The sequence below is a fragment of the Bombus affinis genome, chromosome 4, assembly GCF_024516045.1.
Source record: "Bombus affinis isolate iyBomAffi1 chromosome 4, iyBomAffi1.2, whole genome shotgun sequence".
NCBI classification, from domain to species: Eukaryota; Metazoa; Arthropoda; class Insecta; order Hymenoptera; family Apidae; genus Bombus; species Bombus affinis.
Window position 1 is genome coordinate 5,907,401 of NC_066347.1, and position 12,935 is coordinate 5,920,335.

Below are 12,935 nucleotides of genomic sequence, written 5' to 3' on the forward strand. Positions count from 1 at the left end.
TTTTTTCAATGAGCTTGTAATTTCTACATACATAGATAGATACATTTTCAAATTGGTTTCAAATCCGACTAATATAATCAATGGTATCTCAACACAATGCCAACAGAATTTCAAAGTGTTTTATATAACGTATTCAATATGGACATGGAAGTTTTCTATAGTAAATGTTGAAATACTATAGTGTGCCAGTGCGCGATTCAAGGGAATACGAGGGACGAGGTAAATCATACGCTAGATACACACGACTACAGTTAGGTGCAGGTTGTTCGATGTCCAATTGCACGCCTGATCGTAGCTTACCAATTAACGTGGGATTTACGAAAAGCAATTATAGATCGCAGTTCCGAAATCCATCGACGTTAATAGTGAAAATTTATAGCGCAAAATATAATTTGATGGATAAAAAAGATTTCATATTGGATGCATGCAGGAAAAAGAGAAGGAATACGAACGGAGTTGCAGTATTCCGTGAAAAGGCTCGGTTCGAGGAAAGAAAAGTCGAAGAAGAAAAAGTTTTCGCTCGGTGAAAAGCCAGTGAGATTAAACGGGCGAGAAGTTGAGAAAGCCGAAGAAACGAATAAGGCGAAAGACGAAGAAAGGAAAAGAACTGGGCGGAACAGCCCATACATGGTTGCAAATGAGGCCACAGATGCTCAGAGTGATAACGGATGATGGAAAGTAGTTCGTGAAAAGAGCCATCACGGTAGCTATTCACAATACCGAAGGATGGCGAAGTTGAAGCAGCAAGAAGCCGCCACTTATGGTGAATAAACATCTTGTCGGGAGGTGAAAGAAAACGTACATTCGTACCAGAAATAGTAGCAGACACAGCAATTTAAATAATATGTATTCTGGGCTAGACTTCATCAAATACTGGCTTATACTTTTACACAAACATAAATAATGAAATAACATTTCGTAGGAACGCGTTGGGAAAGTACAGTAGAATATCGAGAGACAGGTCTATTGTATAAAACTGATTGGGTTAATGATTTTGGGACAACAATCTATGAACTGAAGAAATACAAAGACGCATATAACAAAGAAAAAAATATATGACAATTTTTGAAAATGTTTGACGGAGAAACGATATGATTTTTTTCATAACACTCTAACTTCTATAATTTATAATCATGAAAGGTATTTATTCCATTCAGAGCAGGTACATACAGTTCCTAAGATGATACAACTTTCTAAGGGAATACAAGTTTCTAGAACATTGCAATCATAGTTGAACATATTTAATATCTCACGTATCACGGAAAATTTAACCGTCAGAGGGATGAGTACGAAGACTACGATGTTAAATATAGAGAAATTAAAAAATATAAAATAATTAGTTCTAGGAGATGGTTGAATGCGTGATTAATAGGATCTTGAGGTTTCAGAAGCTTTGCGATCCTATTTCCTAGGAACCGCTTAATCTAACACCGGATTATCAGATCTCAGAACTGTGGAATGTCGAGAACCTCCTGCTATCAGAATCACATGTAATCAGAACTATAGGTTCTAATCACTTGACACGGTGATCCAAAACAGAAAATTTACTAGTCGAAGAAACGCAAACCTAATGGTTTATAATGTTACGTAATAGAACTACATTCTTCTGTCACAATATTAAAAACATAGCACACATATTTCCATTACTGGTTAAGAGCATCTACATCCACGCAGCGAAAGGGGAGTGAACACAGTATATCTCTTGTCCTTATGCTATCCATGGGACACATCTGTGCGAGCCATCTTTCCACTCACGTAGCAGTTAGGGAGGTGTCAGACGGGTTCCATGTTTTCAAGATCTTACTAATCGAAGACCTACGATTATCGAAGTAGTTCGTGGTAGGTCTCAAAGTTGCGAGGTATCGTCACTGATGCTTTTATAATCTTCAAGTAATCCTGGGCAACCCAGTCCTTGGAACCCCGGCTACGTGGCTGGTGCGGTTGAGGTCGGGGATCCTTTGGCAGTTCGGGACTGGTTCCACATATAGAAGGTCTTAGCGGTCGAAGTTTTACATGTTGGACTAGACATGTTCCTCGAATCGAGGGTTTTGTCGAATAAGGTCTCACAACTTTGCGGGAGTAGTGGCAAGATCCAGGATTCAGGGACTCGGTATTTGAGGTCTGAAAACCACTATTTGCGGTGTGTATATCTGTATCTTGATCGAAATTAAAGGTAATTTCTAATAGTCGTAGTACTGCGAACTGATTCGAGTAGATCGTATTCCATCGAATTAAGTACAGTAACACGATACAGGTTGGTTCATTTTCTCTTTTAAGTGAGAGAATATTTTCCCAAGATTATTTTGCGTTGAATGAGATTTCTAAATTAAATTTCCTTTCGAAAAATTTCTAAATCGCATTCGAAAAAATATTTTCAATTATAGGGTACTTATAAATGGACTGCAGATATTTCTGCAAATTCACATTTTTATGGACACAACTAAAGAGTGGAACCTAAATAGAAATCTGCTCTACGCTTTAAATATCATAAATCTGTAAGTACTCTATTTTAGATATTTTCTATATTTATTATATTTATATTACATATATTCTGCAAATTTGTGTATTAATCTAATTTCCCATAAATTCATAAACATCTGCAGTCTCTACCCCCAAGAAACATTACTTTGATCCTTCTTAGATACGAATTCTTATTAACTAAACTTTTTTCTATTATGCATGTTACTTGGATAATATAATTATAAAGAACACGAGGAATAAATACTCGAGAACCGCCAAAGGATATTCTCGGAGCTGGATAGTACACGATCCACCGTGTACTGAAATGATCAGCCGGTAACAATGCTTCGTGGATTAGCAATAAGGGAGACGGGTGAATTCAAGGATTTGCTGTTCGAGTAATTGAAAGCTGGCGTGAGCCTCAAGGCGCAGAACGTTTAATAGCCAAAGTTAGTCGCGTTTCTATGCAAATTAAATGCTTATAGCTATCGAGAGGTAGGCTCTGTAGAAGGGCGACGATGGTGGTGGTCGTTCCCCCTTGTTGTTTATCTACGGGGGGAGGTTCTTGGTCGACTCGTAACGCAAGTAGTTAGTGCCTGTGGGCTGCGACGAACGGCCAACGTGTGCAGAATAACGATAAGCTCCTAATGCCGCCGAACAGGGGCCATATTTATGTGTCTCGCATGTTCCGCGTTTTTCTTTGTCCGTTATTGCCACTGAAAGCGATCCACGGTTTCGGGAAGGTTCCGTGCTACCGTTTTAACATGCGTGTCACAACCTTGAAAATATCGAATAGAATCTAACAAACTGGGATCAGCTCGTATAGGAAGCCCACACGCATTCGTGGCTTGTATTTTATTAACACGCACGAATGCTATCCCTCCTCTGCGTTGTCAGGTTACCCTAAGAAAATTGGGCCCCAAAGTGAATTTCGTCAAAATCTTGATACAACGTTCGCTTTGTACGAATAAATAATTTGCGCCTTCGTAGCAAGAGCGTTGTTTGAAAAGAAAGGAAACAAAATTTTCTTCGATAAGTAGTGCATTCGTAATTTGTATTTTATTAACACCAGCGGTAGCCTCTGTCGAGCTAACTGAAGAAGATTCTACCGAAAAGTGAATTTTGTCAAAATCTTGATACAGATTAACTATCTACGAATAATTAAATAGAGGATTTACACTAAAATTATTATTTCAGAAGAACAAACGATTGAAATTGAAGGAACGAGATATAAGGAAAGAAATTTTCCTAATAGCGGGAGCTACAAGCACAATTCCTACGATGTTTCCGTAAAGGTAAGATAACAATATAATATTTCAACAGATTTACAAATACAAACATCCAGACATATCGTCTCACTTTTCTCTCTGAATGCGCAATTTCTCTCAGAAAGGGACGCATTCCTGCATCGATATCGAGCGGACGAATCGAGGTGGCATGTTTCCCCGCGAAGAAATCGCCTCTTTGAAGAGTTGTCGCGCGTGCTCGCCCCGGTATCTCTAAATCCAAGGAACCCTTCGCGTTAGTCACGATTAACGCATGAACACCCTCAGACACGCGTGTCACACGACACCGGAGAACGGACGGTGGACGAGCGACGACGAAGAAGACACGAGAGAAAGGCGTAACCCCATCCGGGCGGAGGGTCGTCTCGCAGAGACTGCTGTTTACACTTAACTTTATTGCTTTCCGGGCAAATGCGTGCGGCTGAGTCAGCTTGGAATTAAAACCCCTTTCGTGAGGCGCGGCTATCAGTTGTCTCTGATCAGCTCGGATGCGGATGAGGAAAGGAAGAAGTTCAGCGGGAGTGAATACGCACGAGAAAGGGATGGCAAGAGCCGTAGAAGCTTCCGCAGCTGGGAAGCAGCCCCTCCGTGACCGTATTGGACACTAAGAGCTCACCAGTTGTTTAAGGATCGTGGTTTGACATCGGTGGCCCTTCGAACATGCGCGGACGGAATAATATTCCTTTCTCCGCGGACGGTGGCGAGGATAACGATAAGAATCTCGTCCGGCGGAGTGGCATTCTCACTCTTTCGATCGATAGACACGCTCGAGCTACGTCCGACATCGGGCCAATGTAATAACGAATGTATACCGCTGGCCAGCAGAGGCGAGTTGGACCTTTTGCGGCCGTAGCATTGCTGCAGAAAGCTCGGTCTGGTCGCGACACGGTCGAACCACGAAACTTGTGGAATTGTTAGAATCCAGACGTACGACTCGGCTGGGAGGGAGTGCACGGTGACGGTAAACTGCGTTTTATATGGCCAATTCGCAGGCCATTACGACCGCTTTGCTGAAATTTCTGTTTGATGCGACGAAAATTCGTTAAGTTGGAAGGGGACCCTCATCAACCGCGAATTTAACGTCGTTAAACACGGAAAGATGCGCTTTCCGCTTCACGGTAGCGAACGCAACGAAATACGTACATGGGAATGATTAAATTCCCGAAAAGGGGATTCTGCTGGATAACCTCCTTGGACGTGAAAAATTGTCGACGTTCTGTATATAACGATATCGATAACGTATTTACCGAATTACCAAGTTACTAAAATTAATAGAATTATCGAGAATGGTAAAGATATGAATATTATTCGAGAGGACAATGTAACAGTTTATCGCCAAGAGAACAGATATACATAGCCAGTTAAAGGTGTTGAATGCATACTACAATATTCCATTCGAAAACAGGAAGTTTCGGTGATAATCTACAGGTTTATGTAGACAAGATTGCCCGTTTTGTCACGTCGGTGATGCGAATGTGCAAGGCGGTCCTTCCATTATTGATAGCTGGTAGATGATAACGCGCGTGTCTACGCTAGCTTGTTATAACCGGGGTTGATAACCACAGATACAGTTTATGAATTCCTCGGAACGATTGCTAGTTCTATTATATGTTACACGCGATATAATAGCTACACATCATTAATGTTTTCCCTTTATTTACTTTCGAATTTTCACTGAATAAGTAATTTACACGGTGCGCGTCTCTGTGTCGAAAAGCTAAACAGCTTATTTAACGATATTCATAGTTTTAATCGCTCGAATTGCTGACAAAGTGGAATGCGCGCGAAATAAGTTAATAGCAATAGTAACTTCAATTGCTCGTAAATTATCGAGCACTTTACGCGTGACGTTGACACAATTTCGAATAAAAAGCGGGAATTGTTACATTCTACGGTTACGTTCCATTGTAACTTTTATAGTGTATGCAGCCGCTCTTTGTACGATCATTCAGCAGGTCTAACTTTCTTTACCGGAAAAAAGTAATGTCATGCTCTATTGTATCTTTTGTACTTGAATTGTAAATTCTCCACAGAATAAAAATATGCATTTTCCTCTCATTGTTGCTCTCCATCTTCGTTCTGCCTTTTTACGCCCAACCCTTTATAATTCTTGCCGCTGCTTTTTGTATCTCAGTCACAGTTCTTTGCCTTTACTCTTGTTTCTCCTTTTAACTTTCTTCGTTATTTCTTTCCACGATAACTAAGTCCCTCGTGGCTGCAGCTTTTATTCGTCGGTTTTATTCGTTAAGTTTTTTATTCGGCTGACATCGATTGTATATTCATTGTTACACAACAAGAGTACATTTACTTCCTCTTTGTACAAATTATTATATACGTATTTGTTATATTTTCTCTTATTCGTACGAACAGAGATAGTGGTTATATTTTTATCGTTTTACGAATTGCTGTATACGGATTCCATGCTTTCATCAAAATATTCGAAATGAATTAATTTACGGAAGATTATGTGCACGTGTTTAAATTGCTGTTGAATGCACTTTTATAAAAACTAGAAAGAAGAGAGCACACACCGATATATATACACACCATCGTCCGAAATTAATTCCCGTGCAAAAAGAGAGATTAAATACGTTGGACAATTTAGTGAAAAATAAATTACAGTTATTGGCCACTAATACGTTAATCCGGTATCCCAGCAAGTGGTACACATGAAACGATGGCGGGCTTTATTTTTAACGCGACCAGAGGCAGTCTCTTCTCGTCCCTTCGTGATATATGTTCTTAATAAATATCGCTTTCCATAAATGCGGAAAATATGTTCCTAAGACCATTTAACCATGGTGTAGCCACGCGTAAATTCGCGCGAAAATCCTCGTCCGGCCTCTTTTCTCTTGTTTCCTTTTTTAAAGAAAATCGGCAGGATCGAATGTGCGAACCGGCGTGTAATAATGAAGAAATAAATTAATACAAGTGTGCAGCGCAACAACTAGGCAGCCATGTAGGAAGAGCGGAAGTGAAACGAAGGGCAGAAACGAGGAGAGAAAGGCTGTATAAAAAATAGAAGAAATGGAGGGGAAAAAGAGAAACAAAGGAGAGAAAGCACGCGAGCCGCGAAATAGGATATGCAGAATAGCTGAAGCCGGAAAATCGCGCGTGTGCTTTTCCATAAGCCGGTGAAGAGAGGCGAAGAATCTCATTTAGGCTTTTTACTGGCGTTCGGTTAAATAGCGCACTCGTTCGAGGCAGTTCAATCGAACGAAATCGGGCATTTCACCGGGAACTTTCAGTGGCGGCCACCACGTGAAAAATACTTTCTCCTGCGAGCATTCTCTCTTTCCGATGCCCTCGAAAACGATTGCTTTCATGGGCCGATTTCATCGTAAAACGAAGGGTGAGCATCGATCGGTCAGGGAACGTAATTTTCCGCGACCGCGGTATCTAAATTGAAATCGTTATCGAAATTATTATTCGTTTGAAATTTGATTTACTCTTATCGGTCTATCGTCACAATTATGACAGTTTGGAGGACTTGCTGCGTGGTTTAATTAATAACGATTCGGAAAAATAGTGATAAATTGAAAACTCAGATTTATAAATAATAAATACCGAAGAAAACTAAAATTTTTGTGACGTAATATACGTTACCGCGAAAAATATAACAAGTAGTATACCTTAACACTTTCAGGATCGGTGTCTTTGAACAAAACTCACCCGAATGATTGAAAACATTTTTGCATTTATAATAAGAAGCTAGCGAAACTCGTCAGTGTAGGAATAAAAAGAAACACGTTTTAGATAATTTGTATTTAAAAATAGATAGAGGTCATGGTATGTAATCGGGCATCCGTAATAATTCTGACGTCAAATGATCATGTAACATACCCATTTATATGATTGTTTTAGTTAAAATTTCAAAAAGATAAAGACGCAAAAGATAATGATAATTATTTTAAGAATAAGAAGATTATACAACGTGTATATAGTAATATTTATGCCTACTGAGGCATTTTTCGAGATTAACTAAAAATACTGACTTTTCGTCGTTTATGGCGGCGAGATACAGCATGTATACTATGCAATCGGTCTTGAATGCGTTAAAATTACAAAATGTAATTTAAAGTTGTGTGACTAAAAATGTGCAAATTTCTAATGTAATATGCAATGTACATTGTTAAGGAATGAGATACAACGCTATTTTATAATTAACCGAAATGTATTTTATATTAAGAAATGAATTATAAGCGTTAGTTGACTCTATATCGAAGGTACAAAAAGATATGAGAATTCAAATATTTTGAGTATCCTTGCGTTAGTTCATTCTATATTGCGAGTACAAAAAGATATGAGAATTCAAATATTTTGAATATTCTTGCGTCACTTCAGTTTGAAATTTTTTGCTGCGAGACTGCCATGTTTCGAAACTTCGTTTCGTGAATAATATTTCTTCTTGGTAAATATTACGCGCATATATTTTCTGGAAAAACCGGGTTTGTTAGCACAGCTAGCGAGGATACTTGAGATAGCCTCACCTATAGCGAAGCATACATAAAGAATTACTTGATTCTCACGGCGGGCGACTTTTTTCCCCGCTCTTCTTCTTTTTTTTTTTTATTCCTATCTGACGTCGTTTCACGGAGGCTAGGAACTGCTACTTTTAAAACGACCAGCAAACAAGGTTAGTAGCGTGGTAAACAAAACGAAAAATCTCAAAGTGCTTTTAGTGCCTGACAAGCACAGAAATCATACAGATTACGTTTCAGGAAAAGGAAATAGCGAATCATGTCGACGTGTAGCATGAGGAATAATTTTTTTTCTTTTAACAAGAACGCAAATTACGTGCAATTAAATAATTGCAATACTTGTAAGGGTTAATTCTTTACTTTTTCATGTAAAACTAACCGACATCTATGTAATTATATTATATCAAGCGCGTAGTTTCCCGAGGACGCATACTAAATACAGAATATCGGTTACACAATTAGAATCATTAGATTTCGGTAAAATAGGATGCTAGAGAATTATGTAACATGCGATGTAATTGATTAATGAACATTGCGTAATAAGGTTCCTGAAATATGGTTAAACTATCGTAAGAACTGGCAACAATTTCTAAATTGATTGATGGCGAACTTACTCAACATCGTGATTAATGACGAAGTAAATTTAATTAAGAAACATTGTAACAGTGTAATATTCCTAATGTAAATGGCAACGATCTAAAAATCGCACACTCATAAATCAAATCAAAGGGTAACCTTTTATCATATAAAATTATAAAATTTAACTATAAAATCTTGAATAAAGTTCAACGATCGAAAAGAATATTAATATTAATATAAAACTTGAAGTTAAAGAAGTCTAATTCCATACGAAGATGTGTCTGCAGCAGAAGATCAATACATCTCTCAATAACGTTTCAATTCTTCTCTTCACAAGCAAAGGAACGATATTTCTTTGGTGCTGTGTGCGCGCAAACGGAGCATCTTCAGTCGATTGGGAAATACTAAGTAACAGTAATACTACCAACTCATAAAGGAAGGCCTTTTGTATGCAAATACACGTGAAATACATACTACAACCGGTAACAAGGGATGCGTAATGCGCCGCTGTATTTCTCTTGCTCGTATCCTTTTCTCCTTGTTCACTTTCCACCACCCTCTCGATCTCGCCATCCAGCGCGGCCCGATTCAATTTACCTCGCGATAAAATCGTCCGTTTTTCTAAACGTCCGATTCGTCGGAGCTTTCGTAAGGGACCTCGAACTTCCAGCCGTTCGAGATCTCCGCAGAAAAAGGGGCTCAGCCTTTCGCTATTGGGACGTCAAGTACTCTCGAAAATCCTCCAAGCGGTCTATTTTGTTGGATTTAATAACTGAGCTTTTTTTTTTAGATAATGAAAAAGATAATTGGCTTGATCCAAGTGACCATGGGTTTATGAGCGACAAGAGGAATTTTCAGATAAATAAAAAATATTTCGCGATAGATGAAATAAACGGATAAAAATGGAGTTTTTTAAGGAACTCTGTGAGATCAGACCTGATAAAGCTAAAATGCTAATCCAAACGCCTCATTTTACTTCTTATTAGCTTTTGTTCTATTAATCTTTGTCTAACAATCGCTTCTTATGAAGCACGTAAACGGATAGAAAATGAATTTTTGTAAAAATTTTATCGGGTCAGTCTAGAAAAAGCTGAAACGTCAACCTGCAGATTTTTTAATTTTCTATTAATCTTTGTTCACGTTTCCATAATAACCATTTTCTATTAAAGTACACGCAAAGAACTAGCACGCAAAATGCATAGAAACTGCAAGTAATAAAACGCCAGTAACGAAATGCACAATAGTTCCGGTAATTTTTTAATCTGTTTAAGATATTTGCTAACGTTTGTTTCAAACACGCACGACCGATAGAATTCGTATAATTTATAAAAATAATACGAAATTAAATGTTACCAATACGCGACACGGAACGACGTGCATGTTCATTGTGATGGAAAGCGGCGCCGTAAATCCATAGAGTCGCTAAAAACTGTGTCAGCAAACAGCGCAGAAAAATTGTATACAGAACGAGGAAAGATGTTTCGACAAACATAGCTTGCAAACCGCCCCTTTCAGAGGCACAACCCTTTTTAATCTGAATAAAAACGCCGTGTTGTTCGACCTACAAACCAATAGTTATACCACCGAGACGAAACATGCCAGAGTAACAGTTGCGCGAAATTGAACGGGTTTCTGAAAGACACCGCAACTGCGGAAATGTTAAAAAATATCTGACAGTGTTTAATTAAAAAATATTCCAAAAAAACCTTGCTGCAAAATAACTCGCGAATTTTTCTAGTTTTACGCCATTGATTGGAAACAAAAATTATAAACTGATTTTCTTCGAGGTTCTGCTCATAAAAATATAAATTCGATCAAACAAAATACTCGATCTAATCGTTTAAGCTAACGTTCGGCTTTGATATCGAACTTCGAAAAGAAAAAGACTACAGGATTTTATTCGATGGACCAAGAGTCCTGTTATCGAGTTTACATAAATGATTGATATGGTTCGATAGGTTAGAAGTGTACTCGCTTGGTCTACATTTTGTCCGTGTATCGATCATCGTCCAACTACCATGGGAAATAGAAACGTTCCACCGTCTCTATCCTACAAATGTAAATCTAATAGAAACAAATAAATACGAAGTTGCAGGGAAACTACGGATCGTTCGTGATTTTGAAATCGTTTCGTTAAACTGTTTCACCGCATGGATGGAGAATTCGATATCTTTCAAAGAGGAAAATTGTTTTCATAGGTAGAGGAGAGATTAAAATCAATCGAAGGTATATCAATGGGAAAATGTAAAAACTAAACGATGCAGGTAATAGTAATAGCAATGGCGCGATAACATAACGCGATCAATAATGCATCAACTATTTTGCAAGAAGGAACGGAAATGAAATTTCATGGAATCAAGAGAACGAGGCGAAAGTTAGAAACACCGGTCGATGTTCGCTCTTTCGAGCACATCCTGCCGCCAGTTTTCGTTCCAGTTGTTCGACTCTCCAGTAAATCTCAGATCCAAATGCTTTCCGAAATTTCTCTATAAAATTCGAACGTGTGGACTAACTCGAATTCGCTTCGATAACTTCATCCTCATATTGTTCCTACTAAACCAACATTCATTAACATGCTATTGACGCATATGTTGTATCGATTCGATATGCATAACCTGTTATCGGTGTATGTATTGCATCAATTCAATTATTTAAGTAACGCTACTGATTATTGACGCAACTCTCGCTTTTACGTTCCGTGCGTTCAAACAAAATAACCTAGAAAAAACAATGAAAGCATATGTGAAATAAATATTATTATTCGAAATAAAACAGTTGCTGATCGAAGGAACTAAAGGTAGTTAACCGTATTTTAATAACAACGAACGTTTTAAACAGAAGTAAAATCGATATATCGGCAACGTATGCTTCACGAAGAAAATAAAGAAATGTAAATTAAAACGATAAAAGAGAACCCTATTCTATTCCATGATTTATAGTCGATGGACTGTCGCATCAGAGAAATTCGTTCGAGATCCACTTGTCCCCAGAGTTCCGGGGAGCATCGAAGAGGTGGTATCAATTAAAATTGGTTACGGTACGTTCGAGAGATTCAGCCTGCGTGGCCTGTCATCGAGAAGGGGCCATCGATCCGGCAGATCGGTCGTAAAATAAAGATTTGGCCAAGAGGGTGGCTCCCGTGGTCTTTTTCGGAGGGGTTACTTTGCCCCAACGGTAACCCTGCGGCGTGTGTATCCACGCTGGTGCACACATACCGGTTTCGATACCATAGGGGCGGATCGGCCGTACTCGGCCTGAATACTGATTCTCCACGGACGCATATTTTACCGGCGCGGATAAAAGATATTTGCATTTTGATGGACCGTACCGAGTGCATTTGACGTTTCATATGCATTCCGTCGAGTGTTCGTGTGCGCAACACACTCGCGTCTGTGCGATAATGTGTGAAAAAAATCACTCTTGGCCTGCTTCGTTCTTACCAACGTCACGAGGTATTTGTATTTATTTCGCGTCTTTATGTGCCGATCTCTAGGACCCTTTGAATATCTACACGTGTTATGCTCGCCCTGAGATTGGCTTCCGAGAGAAACTATCGCTTAGGTGAACTAGTTGAGACTCTCCTGTGGCCCCTATGTTCTATCAATCGTGCAATTGAAACGAAGCAAGTGAAAATTACGAATTCGCTGGAGGATCGAAGGAATTTTTTAAATGCAGGCTACTTGGAATAAACAGACAAGGCAAACCCAGGAAAAGATAGACACGCCGCAGAGCAAAAGTTCAACGTCGATGTACCACTCTGTGGATTCAGACTTGCCGCGCAACAGAGAGGTGGGAGCTTTGTTTAACGAAGTTGTAAAGCGTTTCCAGACGGAAAAGAGAGCGTCTGGAAAATACGAACAAGTTTGATTTAATATAATTAACGGGCTTCCGTGGAGTGTCTAACGAACAAACTTTCTACGTCTTAAGGCTCTTTCCAGCTCCCAGTCCGATGGAATTGCAAGAAATATCGAATTAACGAAATTAGGAAAAATCAAAGGTAATTCAGTCTGTAGAACAGATTTGTTGTATCGGTTTACAATATTTTTTGATTTCAATCGTACACGTTACGTCGATTGAATTCGTTTCGTGCGTACTTTGTTGATCGTCAACTTTTGCCGTAAATAAACAC

At 38.9% G+C, this 12,935-nt stretch overlaps 1 protein-coding gene across 3 annotated transcripts in view; it reads right to left on the minus strand.

The window, feature by feature from the left end:
- The window catches only part of LOC126915887 (semaphorin-2A), a 558,427-nt gene that overhangs the window by 421,631 nt on the left and 123,861 nt on the right, over positions 1-12,935 (minus strand). The gene's annotated exons all lie outside the window — the stretch shown is intronic.